The sequence below is a fragment of the Saccopteryx leptura genome, chromosome 1, assembly GCF_036850995.1.
Source record: "Saccopteryx leptura isolate mSacLep1 chromosome 1, mSacLep1_pri_phased_curated, whole genome shotgun sequence".
Lineage (NCBI taxonomy): Eukaryota > Metazoa > Chordata > Mammalia > Chiroptera > Emballonuridae > Saccopteryx > Saccopteryx leptura.
The window spans coordinates 196,946,152-196,964,950 of NC_089503.1; positions in this window are offsets into that span (position 1 = coordinate 196,946,152).

Below are 18,799 nucleotides of genomic sequence, written 5' to 3' on the forward strand. Positions count from 1 at the left end.
TTCATGAACATGAAATATTTTTCCGTTTCATTGTGTCTTTTTCAGTTTCTTCTAGTAATGTGCACATCCTTTGTTAAATTTATTCCTAGGTATCTTATTTGTTTTTGTTGCCATTGTAAAAAGGAATTGTTTTTTTCGCTTCATTTTCTAAACCAGTGGTCGGCAAACTCATTAGTCAACAGAGCCAAATATCAACAGTACAACGATTGAAATTTCTTTTGAGAGCCAAATTTTTTAAACTTAAACTATATAGGTAGGTACATTCCTTATGGAAGAAGCGCCCGCACGTGATATTTTGTGGAAGAGCAGCACTCGAGGGGCCAAAGAGCTGCATGTGGCTCGTGAGCTGCAGTTTGCTGACCAGGGGTCTAACCTGTCATTGTTGGCATATAAGAAAGCCATAGACGTTTGTACATTGATTCTGTGGCTTGTGACATTACTATATTTGATTATTGTTTGTAAGAGCTTTACGGTGGAGTCTTTGGGGTTTTCTCTGTACAGGATCATTCCTGTACAGGACAAAAAAATGATACCTTTTTTTGGTGACAGAGACAGAGGGACAGACAGGGACAGACAGACAGGAAGGGAGAGAGATGAGAAGCATCCATTCTTTGTTGCGGCTCCTTAGTTGTTCATTGACTGATTTCTCATATGTGCCTTGACCAGGAGGGGGGGCTACAGCAGAGCGAGTGACCCCTTGCTCAAGCCAGTCACCCTGCGCTCAAGCTAGTGGGTCTGCACTTGAGCCAGATGAGCCCTCGCTCAAGCCAGTGACCTTAGGGCAGGCATCCCCAAACTACGACCCACGGGCCACATGCAGCCCCCTGAGGCCATTTATCCGGCCCCCTGCCGCACTTCCAGAAGGGGCACCTCTTTCATTGGTGGTCAGTGAGAGGAGCACTGTATGTGGCGGCACTCCAACGGTCTGAGGGACAGTGAACTGGCCCCCTGTGTAAAAAGTTTGGGCACCCCTGCAGGCTTAGGGTTTTGAACCTGGGTCCTCTGCTTCCCAGTTCGACACTCTATCCACTGCGCCACCGCCTGGTCAGGCAAAAAAGTGATACCTTACTTCTTTCCTAACATGAATGCCTTTTATTTCTTACTCTTACCTGATTACTCTGAGTAGATCAGGATACAATCTTTATGTTAAAAGCAATGTACAGTATCAAACATTACAAGTCTGAGGGAAATGACCAGAACTGAACTCATTAACATCTATTCTTTTTTTTTTTTAAAGAATCTTTTTTTTTTTTTTAAAGATGCTCATCTTTTTTTTTTTTAATTTTATTTATTCATTTTAGAGAGGAGAGGGGGGGGGGAGAGAGAGAGAGAGAGAGAGAGAGAGAGAGAGAGAGAGAGAGAGACGGGGGGAGGAGCAGGAAGCATCAACTCCCATATGTGCCTTGACCAGGCAAACCCAGGGTTTCGAACCGGCGACCTCAGCATTTCCAGGTCGACACTTTATCCACTGCGCCACCACAGGTCAGGCCTAACATCTATTCTTAAATTAAACATACATATATTCTTGTTATATATAATGTTTATATATCATATGTAAATATAACATTACACATAATATAGTTATTACCTATGTGTTATATAAATATACACTATATAGAAGTTTTTTTGGTTTTTTTTTTACAAAGACAGAGAGAGGGATAGACAGGGACAGAGAGATGAGAAGCATCAATCATTAGTTTTTTTTGTTGCGCATTGCAACACCTTAGTTGTTCATTGATTGCTTTCTCATATGTGCCTTGACCGTGGGGCTACAGCAGACTGAGTAACCCCTTGCTCAAGCCAGGGGCTTTGGGTCCAAGCTAGTGAGCTTCTGTTCAAACCAGATGAGCCTGCGCTCAAGCTGGCAACCTTGGGGTCTCGAACCTGGGTCCTCGGCATCCCAGTCCAACGGTCTATCCACTGCGCCACCACCTGGTCAGGCAACTTTATATAGAAGTATTACGATATTTCCCCGTGTATAAAACAAACATTTTTTCAAAAAATTTGGGGTCTAAAATCTGGGTGCGTCTTGTCCAGTGGTTGTAGATTTTTTTTACTTGCATTTCCCACATTTTTCACGCTTGTTTTTGCACTCATTGTTGAAGACAGTGATTCCTCATCAGACACAGATGAGGACAAGCTTACGGTCAGGATGAGGAGTTGTATGAGTTTTATGGTGAATAAAACTTGAGTTCAATAACTTTATGTAATAACATTTTTTTTTTCACATTTCAAGCCCCAAGTTTACGGTGCATTTTATACAGGAGATTGCCTTATACATGGGGAATATGGTATAAACATACATATAGTTGTGAAAAGCATGGAGACACCAGTGTGTAACCCCTAGGGAATGAGTTCCAGGAGGACACACAGAGCATGAAGTGCAGAACGTGAGAACACTGTCGGAGGCGTGTCCGTGTGGTTTAGTTTTCGGGATGAGGGGAAAGGAAGTCCTTCAGGTGTTATTTGTATGAAGAGCATTTATGTACTCGGCAAACTGCACTGCCCACTGCAGAGTGCCCTGCCGTGCTGACCAGGGTCATTCAGTTGGATCAGTGCAGATCATAACGTGCTGTTTCATTCATCTGTGCGTTCTGAAGTTTATGCTCCCTGATTCTGTATCAGCCTGGTTCATGGAGGCCCCTGCCAAGGCCGGCCCTTGCCATAGGTGACAGTTGCTGTGGGGGACACCCCCCCACACTAGGTCAGCGTTTCAGCCTCTCTCATCGATCCCTTTGAGATGGATTAGCAGGAACTGGTTGCAGGAACGTCCGAGTCCTGGAGGCCGACGTGATGACTCCCCTAGGAGAGCACGCTGCTCTGTGAAAGCAGAGTCCCTGTACCCAGAAGGGCGGGAGGAAGGCGGGTCCACATTGTTCTTTCTTCCCCGGAGAGACTTTTCTGTTCTCAACGGACTTAGCTGGGCTCATGAGGGTACTCACACACCATGGCACAGTCCTGCTCAAACAGCAGGGGGATGGGACTCCCTGAAGCCCCAGAGGGGACAGCCTTGCCCTTTCGTGGCACTGGTGTGACATGGGACCCTGTGGTGAACGTGTCTAGAAATTAGTTCACAGTATCTTTCAATGCGGTTGTAACCCTGTGTCACAGAGATGGTGTTGAGTGATGGGTGAGATTGTAAATGTAACAAGCACCATACTGGACTCGATAGCTAAAACATTGATGGTCACCCGAAGGGCACTGGGCCTTCTCTATGCAGCTTTCCCTGTCCTGCAGCCCCTTCTGGCCCCACATCCTCAGAGGTCCCTGTTAAGGTGTACTTGCACCTGCAGGCGGAGCTCGGAAGAGCGCACTGGGGACCAGGGCAATGTCTCCAGCTGAAGGGAGAGGGGTGAAGAGAAGGAGCAACTCGGACGTCAAAATGATGGAGAGCCCGCTGTCTTGTGAGGGGGGCTTTGGGGAGACAAATCCTGCACTCGAAGAAGAGAGTGTTTAAGTCATGGGGCCGGAGTTCCAAAGGGAAAAGGCTGTGATTTGTGTTGTCGGAGGAGGAGGCACAGCATGTGGAGATGAGAGGCAGAGTACCACTGACTGGCAAGTAGAACAGAGCCAGAGTCTACCAGGGACAGAGTCCACCAGGGATAGAGTTCACCATGGATGGAGTCTACCAGGGACTGAGCCTGGTGGGCTGAGTTCTGGGGACCCCCAAGACCAGGAGCTGTCAGGACTCCCCCAGGGTGCTCAGCTGCAGGCGGTGGACTCTGGATGATTCTCTCGGTGGGGTTGGTGTTCCTGCCACTTCATGCACAGCCATGGGTGCTCATGGCGGCAGGCAGAGGCCCGACTGTGGGACCTCAGTGGCCTGCATGCAGAAGCGGTGTGGCATGGCATGCCCATGTGTGTGAGAGGCAGGTAGCGGGATTTCACTGCAGGACAGCTAGTAGGGGGTGACAGCTTTGCATACTGGAGCAGCTGCAATGCCTCATTGGTTCTGCAGAAAGAAGCACACACGTCCTCCGTGGCGTGACATCCAGGCAGAGCCAGTACCCTTGCCTAAGCAAAGAGAGTGGGGACAAAGAGCACCAGCTCACTCACTCAGAGGGTATCTGCATCCTGTGGTGGAGGGTCAGAGTAGAAGAGGGAGCCAGTGACAGCTGGGGTGGGCACACCCGGCCGATCCATCAGCATGGAGCTGGGGGGGGGCCTGTCAGGTGGGGGTGCAGGGGGGACAGGGGGCAGGACACGAGGGCATCAAGGCCGGGTGACACACCCTGCACCTGACCTTGTGCCAACTGTAAAGTCACCGTCTTTCTTTTCTCCTTTAAGCCAGTGTGGCGTCCCAGCTATGGTGACACGAGCAAATATTAGTGTTTCCAGTTTATTCTTTTTTTTTTTTCTATTCATTTTAGAAAGGAGAGAGAAAGGGAGAGAGAGAGAGAGGAGAGACAGAGAGAGAGAAGGGGGGAGGAGCAGGAAGCATCAATTCCCATATGTGCCTTGACCAGGCAAGCCCAGAGTTTAGAACCGGCGACCTCAGCATTTCCAGGTTGACGCTTTATCCACTGCGCCACCACAGGTCAGGCCTCCAGTTTATTCTTAACAACCCATCTCACAGTTCCTGTCCCGGTCGTCTTCGTCTCCTCCCTCTGGGTCATCTCTCCTTCCCATCCGTCCATGTCCGCAATAGCAAGTGCTTCCCTTCCACAGCAAGTGGTCAAGTTTTCACTCAACTAAAAGTTTCCTTGAGGTCCTCCCATCCTAATGATGTTCTCGAGTTGCATTTCAGTTGATTTCCTGTTCGTTTTTCATAGCTAATATGTTAGGTATAAATTATTCACAAAATAATTTCTCCTTTTCTTATTTTTATTTTTTCATCTACTCATTTTTTCCGAAGTGCGTGACTGTCTCCGTGCAGGCTCTGCATGGGGCTTGTGGGGGCTGGGGGGGTCTGTGCATGGCCCCTGACGTCCCCCTCAGGGTGTGACTTATTTTACAGACCCATATGGATGGGGGAGGGAGCTTTTAATGCGCCTCTAAGGGGTTTTAATATGCTTTTAACATAGAGACAGGGATGGCATCCCGGAATTAGAATGTTTCCCTGAGAGGTGAACTCCACCGCAATGTTCTGCTCCCTCTTGACGGCCCTGTTTGCAGGAAGGTGGGTCCTGCTCTGGAGCCTGGTCAGTGCTGCAAGGTCACAGTAATGGGACGCGGTGTCATGAGGAGGCCAGCGTCAGGCCATGCCTGTCACACAGAGCATCCCGTGTGGAAGCCACTGAGCAACCACACAGAGCAGGCATGACGATAGCGTCTGCATGAGTCGGCCCATTGCGCGTGCTGAGTGGGGCTGCGTGTCCGGTGGCCTCTCTCTGGTGCTGGATGGGGCTGCGTGTCTGGTGGCCTCTCTCTGGTCGCTCTCATCACTAAAGGCGGGCAGGCAGGGTCTTTTCTCGACAGAAAGCATCAGGAATAAAATGAATCTCGTCTTGGGACCTGGGAGATCTCGGTTTGATGATTTCTTGACTTTTTTTAAAACAGTCCAAGAGGAAAAGAAATCTGATATATATATAGATATATTTATATATCTATAAAATCCTTAAATATATCTTTATATTCAAAATTAAGCACTGCTGATTAAAAATAATCAAATGGAATACACTAGTTCAAAACGAGAAGTACAAGGTGACTAACAACTTATTTTAATCACTTAGATGTTAAAAGTATCACATTATCAAAGACAATGGACCCATGTCCAGGCTCTATAAGCAATCATGGTATAATTATTTCAAGTAAACATGACTTGAATTTTATCTTTATGATTTAATAAACTGTGAGTGTGAAATGTCATTTGTCGTAAGAACATGCCCATCTTCCTGAGACAGAGCCGCACTGGGGAGGTAGCTGGAGGGACCGAGCTCGGACGTGTCGCAGGACCTGATGCATGTGGTCTTGGAGGTGTGGCCCCGTTAAGTTTGAGGAGCCTTGTGTTCATCAAGTCAAAAGTCCGTTATGTGTTACCATGTGGCTTCATAGTCACACTTTCCATTGGAACGTTCTAGTCCACTTTCGCAGTATCAAAAACCGCACCGTGGTCTTAAACTATTTGTTTGGCCTCTGCTTTTGTGGGTTGGTGGTTCGAGCTGGCCCTGCCGGGCAGTGCTGCTCCATCCAGGCGGCCGCTGTGTGTGTCTGCTCACAGTGATGCCTCCGCTGTTCGGGTCACCTCTGCTCCAGCAAAGCAGAGGGGTGCGGTCACCCCGAGGTCAGCAAGCTAGGTTCTGATGATGGACATGTTCCTGACAGCCACAGGCAGACCTGCCCTAATGCACATACCTGTCCACGCTGACCCTTCTGTTCCCTGGTCTCCTTGCCTCATTGGCAAAGCAAGAGCCACGGTCAATCCTCTGTGACATCCTCGCCCCCCCAAATCTCATAAAATCATAGATCAGCTTTGAAATCCAAGAGCTCATAAGCTTGAATCCCATGGGGTGGGTTGGGGGCAGCCCCTAGTGAACTGGAAACATGCACTGAAGATGTTTTCTCCCTGACGCACCCGCACACAAGGTGGAGACGGGCTCGCCTGTGGTAAGCACTCTGGACCCCTGGAGCCGCTGTCCCTTAGCATCAGCACCCCACTGGGTGCATACCGCGAGGGGTGCCCGTGCTGGTAACAGAGAACTACCTCCATTAGGACACAGCTCGCTCCCTGGAATGCCTTTGCTGTCACATTCTTCCTCTGACGGTCCCTGAGCAATCCTCCCTGTTGGACGGTCTCCGAGGCCCTTGGCTCTGCCCTCTGACTCTTCTCTCCCAGACTTCCTCTGTTTTCTCTAAGAAACGGTCCATATTTGCAGTAAGAAGCCGTTCGCTGTGCTTTCTGTTTGAGGATAGTTGTGGTCCAGGGGCCTCATCCCAGTGTGAGGAATTTCCACCCGTTTGTTCCAGGCTCTTGGTCCTTTTGCCAGCTGGCTGGGCTCTTCAAAGCCAGCAAATCCGTGCTGCACGTTTGACCTTTATCTCAGCAGCCCCAATGGGTTTGGGGTTGGATCTAGCTCTGGTGCGGTCTGCGGCCCAGTACCAATGGTGGTGTTGGTTCTGGGTCCTCTTGGGCCTGGTTCCGGAACGGGTTGATATCAGACATAGTTTGTAACCTACCATGGGCTCCTTGTCCGGAGCTACTGACCTGTTTGCTGTTTGTGCTGCATTTTCTCTGCCTGGGTGTCTGTGGCAGGGGCCCACCTGTGTGTAAGGACCTGCTTCCCCCTGCTTTGTGCTAACAGCCTCTGCATAAAAGGGTCCAAGTTCCTACAGATCTGCCTCCACCTGTCAGCTGCCTGGTCTTCCCACTGAGTCTTCTGTAGAAAGACTGTCGTGTGGGCTTAGACTGGCCTCATCCCACCAGCCCTTCTGCAGGTAGTTTAGGGCAACTGAGGTCAGGATGACAATGTTAAAAGGACCCCGTACTTGGGAGTGTCTCTTGGTCAGGAGCTCAGACCCCAATTCTATTTCTCCCCCATAGAGGTGAGTGGCAGGTTCAGGTTGGGTGGGGCCGACAGCTCCCCCCTCCCAGAAGTTCATCCAGGTGGGGAGCCTCTGGTCTCAGGGAGGAAGATTGAGAGAGACCACCTCTATGGCTGAGTGTGACCTTTTCCCCCAAGAGGTTGGGCTAAAGCTTCTCACCTGGTCCCAACAACAGGCTCTGAGGAACCCAGAGTTTGAATGTCTGAGCTCTGAGCCTCTCCCCCCCCCTCCCCCGTGGAACTTGCCCAGCAGGGCAGGGTGTCCGGGACTTGGACTGGCCGACTGTGAGGTTCTAGCTAGATCATTCAATGTGTGTGAGCTGTGATGCAGGTGCTGACCACAGAATATAGAATTGGCCTCAGCTGGGTTTTGTGCCTGACACGCTCTCTGTTTAGATAGGCTGCTAGTAAGGCTAGTTGGGTCCTGCTCTGATGTTGCCTATAGCTGGCCACAGGATATGTTGGTTCTGGGCCTCTTAGGGAATCTGATGCAGACCAGTGTAGACCCTGCCCATGACTGACCCTCAGCAACCTTCTTGGCGCTACAAGCAATCCAGAGTTTGTGGCTGCCTCTGCTGGGCCCAGGTGCTCATGGGAAAACCAAGCTGCACACCCGGGCTGGCTTTTCCCAGCACTGGGCCTGGGAGCAGGTCGGCAAAGGCTCAGGGTTCCCTGAGCTCCACCTCCTGCTGCCTCTGTCAGCTCATTGGGCGTGGCTCCTGGAAATATGTGTGGTGGAGCCTAGAGGCTGGGGCTCCTCAGGCACTCCGAAAGGTGAGGGTGTGGTTCCCACCCCAGGGCCCCCCCCTACCGCCCCGTGTCCATTGCTCTGCCCTGAATTTTTTCTTACAGACCTCAGTAGGGTGTGGTCACTAGAAGCCTGGTAGATGTGGCCTCTGAGACCCAGAGATATGGTCTGCCCACAGTCTGGACAGTTTCTATGGAGTCTTCCCTGGGGCAGAAGCACCCTTCATATTAGCGAGGAAGTGGGGAGAATAGCCCGGCCTCATTTGCCAGGTGACCTGAGTCTCTGTCACCCCTGAGCCTTCCCAGCCCCTGCTTTCTGGCCAAGGCTGCTTCTCAGCAGGGCCCAGTCTCCACAGGGTGGGGCAGGAGGGGTTCCCAAGGGCGGGGCAGTTGCTTTTCCTCAAGGTGAGGCTGCAAGGAGGGGACTGCGCCCCCCAAGAAAGCACCACTGCCCTACTGAATGACTCAGCACAGAGGGTTCAGTGGTCGTTTCCCACCACGTCTCTCCCTGGGTCGGCCCACTTCACACACTCCTCCTGTGATTCTAGTCCTCTCAGCCCTCCCCCGCCAGAGCCCTGGGTAAGTGGCTATGAATAGATTTCTGTGCTGGCCCTTTAACACAGAGCCTGCGTCTCAGAGAGCTCTGTCTCTTGCAGAAAGAAACCCAGCTCTGACACCGCCACATGCGGGCACCTCTCCTAGGCTCTGGGGCTCTAGGCTGGGGTGCCCCGGCCTGGGGCTGAGCACCCACACCTCCCGACCTGGGAGCAGGGCAGCCCTTTCCGTGTCTCTGCCCTTCCTGCATCTCTGTCCTTCCTGCCAGTCTCGGTGTGGCTTCTTCTGTGATTTTTGGTTATATAGACGCCTTCCCCCACCCCTTTCAGGTAGCCCTGAGTTGGTTTTTCAGGATGATTGTTCTTAAATTTAGTTATAGCCCCAGTGTGGTCCTGGGAGGAGTGCATGGCACGTCCGTCCACCAGTTCTGTTGCTGTGTAGGATCTGATCCTTTTATTCTTAAAGTAGTTGCTGCCTGTTTTCCACTAAAAATGAGAATGCTGGGAAGTGTGTTTAGTAACTGGCTCTTCCTCTTTCATGTCCAGCTCATCTTTTCACAAACCTGTTTCCCTGCCAGGACCTCCCCAGCCAGTCACCAGTCACAGGGAGTGACATCCTCTCTGGAGACTGGCAGTCTGCTTCCTAACAGCAGGGGTGTTTCACCAGGACTTGGTATTTCCTCGCCAGGAGTCATCTCCCTCTCGCCAGCCAGGAAGCAGAGGTTGCTTAGACTGCTGGTCTTCCTTTCCTGGGTTCCTGTTTGCTTGTGTTCTAAAAGGCCAGATGTCTGTGGGATTGGTGATTTGGCTGAGGGGAGAGAGGGGAGAGCCTATCTTGGGACTTGAAGAAAAAGGATGAGAGAGAGAGAAGAGCCCTGGGAGAAAAAGATGGGGAGGGGCAGGTAAGCAGCAGGGACTGTGAGGCAAGGAGCTGATTTCTGCTTCTCTGGGGATGAGAGCCTTCAGGAGTGTTTCTGGGAAATGCCAGGATTCTTCTGTCCCAGCTGGCATGGGAAAAGAGGTCAGCTGTATTTAGGGGATGGCAGTCTTGAACCTAATTTAATCTGGACACAGTAAGTACATTTTGGGGGTGGGGGTGGGGGTACGTCCGAATAGGAGGAATAGATATTCTATCCATATACACAGACCCCATCCATTCTCCAAGACTGAATTCAAAATTTTCCTCTAAAACACTCTCAGCTTAATCTTTTCATTTTTCTGTGTATTTCTTTGGCTCAGTGATTATGGTTTTCATCACTTTTTGCTATGAAAAAATACTTTTTAAAAGAATTCCTTATAATAGGAATATCTTATGAAAGGATGTTAAGCTTGCAAATAGTCTTTCTGGGTCCAACCAGCCCCCTGCAGGATTCTCACATCTCCTGGTGTCTCAGGGGCACCAGGATCGCCTCCCAAGCAGTGTTGCTAATTGACATGATGAGTTTTTGAATGTTACAATCTAGCTTTTTCCATTAAAAGTTGGTGACAAGTTCCAGATAGGTGCTAAGATGCATTAGTTTGATAACCCAGCATTCAGTGGATATTCTTGAGGGAATGTTCCACACTCCACTTGGTTAAGCCTTCTGTGGTGAATACATCTTATCTTCTATAGGAACCAAAACATACTTCAAAACAGAAGAAATTAAATACCACTAAACTTCCCATCCATTTTTAAAACGTAAGACTCCATGTCACACATATTGATACATTGCTAAGACAAGTCAGGTCCCACGGGCTCTACCAGTGCTAGGACCTGGAGTCCCCTGGGACCCCCACGTCCTCAGCTCCCACTGGCACCCCCGGGCCTGCACAGGGAGGTCAGTGATGTCCTTCCATCAGGATGCAACTTCCTGTCAGATGGCCTCTAGCCCAGGGTAGGAAATTAAGAGTCCTGCCCTGTTCCTAGGAACAGCCATTCTCCCAGAACTGGTAGTTCCCACCTGGTCCCTTTGCTTACCAAGCAATATGCTGAATGTTTCTTTATACATAGTATTTCATTTAATCCAAACAGAAGTATTCAGCACAATGACTTTCCGAACAGTTTGTTTCGAAAGTAGTAGTAGCGATATAAATTTCAAGAGGTGAAGACCCGTGTGGAGCTGTGGCTGATTTTTTGTTAACCGAAGATTGCAAATGCAGGAAGTGAGGAATAACAAATCGTTTCATGGTGTCAGAGTGTCTTGTTCAAGGTCCCGCCTGCCTTCCACGCAGCCACTTGAGCTGCTTGCTCTGGGTCCAGGCGCGCACTCTGACCTTCCGCACCCCATCCTGCGGGACCCCCGTGAGCCCACCTGCACACAGGCACACAAGACAAAGTTTCAGAACGGTTAGTTACTGCGATGACGTGCGATGCACTGGAATCATTCCCCTTTCATTCTGTACCTGTAAATTAGTTTTTTTAAATGGTAATTAATGTATTCATTTTATGACCCACTCCTGCAGATGTTTGAGGCTCATTAGTGAGCTACCCAGGATTCCAACCTGCTCAGCAGTCAGGGCGAGAAGCTCAGAGTGAAGTGAGACGTGGAACTGGCATGTGGGGTTCACGCAGTAAAATTACCTCTGTGCATTCCACGCAGCTGGTTATGGGAAGTCACTGAAAATGTAATGGTAATGGCTCAGGAAGACAACGTTTGTACAGTAGACAGCAGAGATGATGGTATGTATTATAGTCGAGACAAACAGTTACACAGAAACATCACGGAGACTCATAGACCTTGCTGCCCAGGTCTCTCCTTACGTGCTGGGACCTCCCCCTCCCTTCCTTGGCTCTGCCTTGTGTGCAGCCCAGGGAAAACCTCCTAAGAGGAGAGGTGAAGAGAGCCCAGGGCTGGGGGCTGTTAGCCCCGGTGCTCACCTGGGACCTCAGGGCCTGTACTATTTAAGGGCTACACATTCTGTGAGAACTGCAGCTGCAGATGTGTTCAGAAAAGCCACTGTTTACAGCAGACAAGCCCAGTGCCACCCACAAGCACACAAGGTCTGGGGTAAGACCAGTGATCAGCCCCACCCTTGGGCGTCTCTTTATTTCTTATAAAGACCCTTGCTTTACTAAATCTTCTCGGTTGGTCATTCCTCCCCCTCCCCCCTTAGCCCTTTTCCTCCTCATTGCAGGTTAATTCTGTCCAGGATCCTTGCATAGAGAAAGCCATCTCCCTCCACCCAGCGGGAGTGTGGAGCCCTGAGCAGCGACCAGTGCCCTTGGTGCTGGCTCCGCCACCACACGGCACCAGCCCGAACGCCAAGTCCCAGCTCCCCCTCTCAGGGCGCATAGAAAGTGGAAGCCCTTGTGACCCTGCAGTAAGTTCACTGCGCAGTCACTCACTGTGACTAATAAAGTTTTTTTTTTTCTTTTTGCATGTGCAGATTTGGTAAATAAGATGTCCAGTCACTTATGCTGCTCACTCTCAGTGTGGCTATAGATCAACATTGGAAATTAAAATAGTATTGCTTATCTTGAAGGTAAAAACTACCCAAACTGAGAAACTAGTACAAAAAAAGCCTGTGTGATTATATCAGACCCACCTGGATGGCCAAGGTTAATCTCTCCATCTCAAGACCCTGAATTTAACCAAATCTGCAAAGTCCCTTTGGCCACGTGTGAAAACACCATCTCGGGTTCTAGAAACTGGGAGGTAGGTAACTTGGGGGAGAGACATTAGTCTGCAAACCAACTTAGGCGCTTAGTTTCTTTTTTGTACCTTCAGCAGGGTCAGTTGGAGTGGCCCGTGTGTGGAGTTCCTCAAGCATTGTGTAACATGATAGCAAGTCCTGTGGAACCACCCCTCACGACTGCAGAGTCGAGGACTGTTAAGTGTTAGAGATGGAGAATAAGAACAGAACCCCATCCTCTCATGCTCCTGGGACATGACTGTGTTCCCAAAGATTTTAACGGTTAGTCCTTGTCGACCACTGTGTGTAGTCAGTCTGTCATTCAGCCCCTGTGTTTGTGAGCGGCCACGCAAGGCACACGGGTGACGCCCATGTTCTGCGCAGAGTGCAGTCTCTTATTTAAACCTGCAGAAGAATTCACACTGACTGTTGCCTTCTGACAAAGTCATACGAGGGGTGGCTCGAAGGTGTTGAGGTATGGCCTGTGTCACAAAGGACGTCGGGGCTGACATGGAAGACCCATGCTCTGTCCAGAATACAACACTAGGAATGATGGAAATGGGGAGCATCCCTCAGGAAATGTGGTGTTCTTACTGTTCTTTGCCCAATCGGGGCACCTTGTAACAACAGAGGTCCCAGCACGTTTCCCAGATGGGTGTTTGAGTGGATTCACCCAGAAAAGAGTTCAGCCCGCAACTGAAGGGATTGTTTTTTGTTGTTTTTCAGGCTAAGGGCTGATTTATTTCATGGTTACCAGCCCCTCAGGCTGCAAACTGTTTTAGATACTTAGAAGATGCTGAAAAGAACAGGTGGGAGAAAAAATTATTTGTGATAACCTTTAGACAAAAGAAGAGAAGAGTGTAATGATTTTATGTTCTGGTCTCTGCGGGGTGGGGTAGTGATGATTTCTTTTGGCAAATATTCCCATTATCAGCCTCCATGTCCTCAGACCCTCATTTGTGCTGTGGGTGGATTTAAGCAGAGATCCTAGTGGGGCTTGGGTGTGTGGTTTGCCTGGATGGAATTATTGATCAATATAATGATTTCATCTTTGCTCTGTGCACCTTAACCGCAAGTTTACTAAAGGAGTAACAACAAATCAGAGAGGTTCATTAGGGTAAATGTTCCCCTCACACTGGGTCCCTAAGAGCATTCCTTTTGATCTGACAATTCCCTGAGGGTCTGGACTTCTAGAGAGTTTCAAGTAAGGAAGGACATGAAGCGGGAGTGTGTGTGTGTGTGTGGGGGGGTAGCCACAGACAGGACAGAACAAGAGGAAGAGATGAAATCAGTCAGTAAGGGGGAGGAGATGGTGAAGTAGGATCAAGATGGAGGAGCTGTGACGGCCGGCCCAGGGAAGTGGACGCGGGGGCCCCGGGCTAGACATGATTGGCAGGATCGACTGTTCTGGGAAAGCCGCTACTCGTGGCTGTGTTTTCACAGTGTCCTGTTCCCGGGGGCTGGTCAGAGCTATCTCAGATGCTGCAGCATGGCCCGATCCCAGGCTGTCACCAGGGAGCCCGTGGCCCCCTGGGAGCGGGAGGAAGAAGCGATCAGGGCTCTCGTGCTGTCTGAGCCCAGCCTCCCCCAGGCAGCGGCTCTGGCTGAGACTGAGAGGGACACAGGGCCACCCCCCAGCTACCTGGACAGCCTCTGACACAGACGGCTGCATGAGTTAACACTGAACATGTTTAATGTATATGTACCACAAACTCACTCATTTTCTCAAAAAAAAAAAAAAAAAAAAAAAAAAAAGAAAGAAAAGAAAAAGTGGAAAAGTGTTAAGAAAACAGGCAGAGAGAGACAATCTCTGCCATAAGAGTGAGAAGATTATGGGGTCTATAAAGAAAAAACCACTGAGCCTATAAAACAGGACAGAGGTCCGTTGCTCACTAGCTGTGTGGTTTTGGGTAAATTCTTGACCTCTCTGAGTCAGGGTTTCTAGGGAAGAAACTGGAAGCATAGCAAGTACCCACCAGGATCGCTGTGAGGACTGTAACAGCTCCTCCATCATAACACTGTTACGAACTCATAACGTATGAAAAGGTCATTTCCACAGTGTCCCCTAAATGACCCCAATTCCAGTTTTGTCCACACCTGAGGTATCAAGATGAGTGACTTTCCCACAGCAGGGGGCGCACTGGAACACACACTCACAGATCAGTGTAACACATGCATTAGTACCAAGTCACTCTCAAATGACCGTCAGGAGAAGGAATTAGAAGTTGAGAAATCTAAGATTAGCGGTAGACCACAGAAACCTTTTCCTTACCTACCCATTTTTTTCACATCAAATGATGTTCCTCCGGGCTTAGCTGTCTGGATCTTGGGACCAACATGAATGAGTATCTGCTTTGCGCAGCTGCCACCTTCTGACATAGAGCTTCCATGAGTTTTTAGTTTTCCTGGTGTAAGAGCAGCCTTTCCCCATGAGCCGTCCCTTTGCCCTGACGACGTGCACATCATCTGATCTGCGTGGGAGGCTCCCCTGCTGGCTGCAGCCAGTGCAGCCAACATGCCACCTGCTTTACTGCGGTCCCCACGGGAGTCCTGCCCCGGCCGGCACAGTAGACACGCTCCAGCAGTGGCTTCAGCTGTGAAATTTCAGCCTTTCTGTCAGAAACCTGACTGATGTCTCTTTCCAGAACCAAACCTCCTCCCTCCTTCATAAATGTAGGCGTGACCAGTTGAGAGTGTCCAACAGACCGCATTTTATTGTTCATGCTGTCTACCTGTATTTTCGGTGGCAATCTGGCTTACGTGGCTCATTTTATTAAAAGCTAAAATACAGAAAATGCCTCTCGGTAAACACTGAACCTTCCAGATGCCTTCCAGTTGTAAACTTCTATGCCTGGTTTTTCATGATCAAAATACAGTGTGTCATGTCCCTCCCTGGGAAGACGCCATCCCTTTCCTCCAGGTCATCGCGGTTCCTGATGAGAAGTCAGCAGAGCGTGCTGGGCTCCCCCGGACGCGTGCTGATGGTCCCTGAGGCTTCTTACTGCTGTGCATCTAGGGGGGTAGACCTGGGTACCTCTCGCTCGAACTGCCTGACATGTATGTCGATCAGTGTCCCGGTGAAATTTCTCTAACAAGGAAGAAGTTTATGTAAAATATCGGAATGGAGTTCTTCTTTTATTGAAATCACCCTTCATCTTCTTTCTCATGGAGGTGGGAGTCGGGTTTGGGGAAGATCTCTCCGGAAAAGGTTTGCCCAAACCTCGCTGCGCCAACACCTCTCTGCTCCCCTGAGCACCCCATCCTGGATGCGGCAGCCTGCAGTCTGAGCGCTGACACCAGCACCACCAGGCACTGCATGTTCCGAGGCCACCACAGGGTTCAGGGTCACTGTCCAGCTGCCTTCGGGCTGTCTCAGCACACCCCTGCCCCAGCCAGCGGTCCCCAGAGCCTGACATGCAGCAGTTCAGATAGCTTTCCCCCCATAGGATTGTCTTACCCAATCGCAAGGTCTGCAGCCCAGTCAGCAACCATCAGGTATGCAGGGAAGCTGGAAAATGAGACCTGCAGGGAAGAGAAAAAGCAAAAACAAACAAAAAATAAAACTAAGCGATTGGTGCAAGCAGACCTGGCCAAAGCTGATGACCTAAAAAACAATGCCCAGGCATCACAGAAGTAATTTCTGAGACAGGTGGGATGGGAGAAACAGGGTTGCTCACATGATTCATTTCATAGGTTTGAGTCGCATCTTCAGGGGCTTTAAGAACTGGCACTGTGACTTGTGGAAAAAGCAGGAGATACCCATACAAGCTTTCTATCTAGAGAGACTTACTGCGTAGAGCTTCTTAAAGTGGGTATTCTTAAAGATTCTGCGGAAGTAGACTCCCTGTGTTCTCTCACAACAAAGTCTGCTCCACCTGACGTAGGGGGAGGTTACCGGTGAGGACAGGCTCGTGGAACCTCAGTGCCCGGGTGTGCCGTGTGGTGACCCGTGTCCAAGGCTGCTGAGGGGTGAGGAGGAAAAGAAACCCACAGGAACCACACAGTTAAAAGCCTGATCTTCGGATTGATCACAGAGCTATTTTTTAAAACCTTGTATAAATTACCCAGATTGGATAATAGACTGCTCTCAAATATTAGAGGCGATTTCAAAATGAATATGAAGTGATAAGATATCCTCTAATTTTTTGTGAGCAATGTATGTCAAAAGATGCCAAATGGATACATCCTGATTTCCATAAAGGAAAATTCTTACTTTTCTGCTTTTTTTTTCCTCTCTCCCTCAGCTCATTTGAAATCAGACAGGAAAAAAAATCAAGAACCGGGCCCTGGCCGGTTGGCTCAGCGGAAGAGCAGGGTGATGAAATCTGCACAGGCCCGATCTGTCCCACCGGCGCAAACCACCCCTTTGTCCAGCATGCCCACTGAGTCCCTTAGCTGTCGCAGTTACCAGTAGTACCATTAAGCAAAGTCGATCAAAAAGAGTTTGTTCCAATCCATATTCATGACCTGCATCAGATCCCTGAATAGTAGGAAGAAGCTGTTTGGGATCTCCAACAAGAACCAGCTTTTCACACTCAAACCTAAAAACAATTCCAGAATTCAGTCCACAGACAGGAAAATCTCACGCTGACACCGCACTATTTTCTAAAATGCATTTCAAAGGGTTCCAATACCTTGCTCTTAATAGTGCTAATTGGTGTATTAAAAGGCTTTGAAGTTGGCCCTGGCCGGTTGGCTCAGCGGTAGAGCGTCGGCCTGGCGTGAGGGGGACCCGGGTTCGATTCCCGGCCAGGGCACATAGGAGAAGCACCCATTTGCTTCTCCACCCCCCCCCCATCCTTCCTCTCTGTCTCTCTCTTCCCCTCCTGCAGCCAAGGCTCCATTGGAGCAAAGATGGCCCGGGCGCTGGGGATGGCTCCTTGGCCTCTTTCCCAGGCGCTAGAGTGGCTCTGGTCACGGCAGAGCGACGCCCCGGAGGGGCAGAGCATCGCCCCCTGGTGGGCAGAGCGTCGCCCCTGGTGGGCGTGCTGGGTGGATCCCGGTCGGGCGCATGCGGGAGTCTGTCTGACTGTCTCTCCCCGTTTCCAGCTTCAGAAAAAAATACAAAAAAAAAAAAAAAAATCAAGAACCATATGACTTCACTCATATGGGGGATATAAAACCAAAAGCAAGAAATCAACAAGACAAAGAAACAAAACCTCAAAGACACAGCAGTATGGTGGCCCCCGGAGGGAAGGGGATGTGGGTGGTCAAGGGTGAAGAGACCAAGGACATGGTGACCGAAGATGATTTGACTTTGAATGGTGGGCACACAATGTGATATGCAGGTGACGTATCATAGAATTCTACACTGGAAACTGATATAATCTTATTAACCAATGTCACTCCAAGAAATTCAATGTAAAAAAATAAATCTACTTCACACCTACAAAGGCAGAAAATACAATGTATCTTTCAGATTTTTTTTCCTAGCGATAACCTTAACTTGAAACCCTCACACTCACTACTTCTGTATTCTACAGAGAAATGACCCACATCTGTTTTCGTTGCAATGGACTTATATGAGTTTCGGCAACAACAGAAGGTTTGAAGAGAATTACAGAGTCCCCGTGGTCTTCCCTGGTCCCTGCTCTGGTTTCTGAAGCCACACTCCTGACCCCCAGGGGAATGTCTGTTCTGCAGTTCACATTGTCTGATACCACTCCGTGTGATTAAGAGTAAGGATTTAAAGCCTTTGCTAACCTTTATTCTATGACACTGAGCTTAGCCAGTGAGGGCCTTTGGATTCAACATTTCTGAGAATTTCTGCATCGATGGGCCATGGAGTTTATATAGGTGTTCCCGGTTTTTCTTGTCAGGTGTTTAATCCCAAAGCAGGAGCCATGGTCTGGGGCCTCAGGAACTATGGCTTAGGATGCCCATGGCGCCTAACATACACCTTGGTAAGTGACACAGGTGGCACTAAGACAAAGAAACCAAGGTCATTTCCAAGAAGTACAACCAACTGTCAGCTCTTGAGCTGAACAAGCGGACAAGGCATTGGGAAAGAGGTCTCCATACATATTTAAATGGACTCTTAGGGCAATCATGAGGATTGAATTACATTAATGCGACTCAATTTGTTGTTGTCTTCCCCCCAATTACAGAAAAATCTAGTTACTGAACAAAATATTTTGGCTTGTCCAGCTTTATTTTTTGCAGCCTAGTGGTTTTCATTTCGCTCCTTGTGTCTACTCAGGCTTTCACACACACTGTTATTTCATCATAGACGGTGACTCTCATCTGCACGCTCAGTAAGTTGAAACTGAAGCTGCTGTTTTAGACCTCAGATAAGAAACCCGTAATCGTCTGTGTAACTGTGCCCTCTCACAGGGGTGCGGGTCACCCTCCACTCCATAGACATGTGGCAGGGGAAAGAAATGGAAGATGAAGACAGGTCAGCAC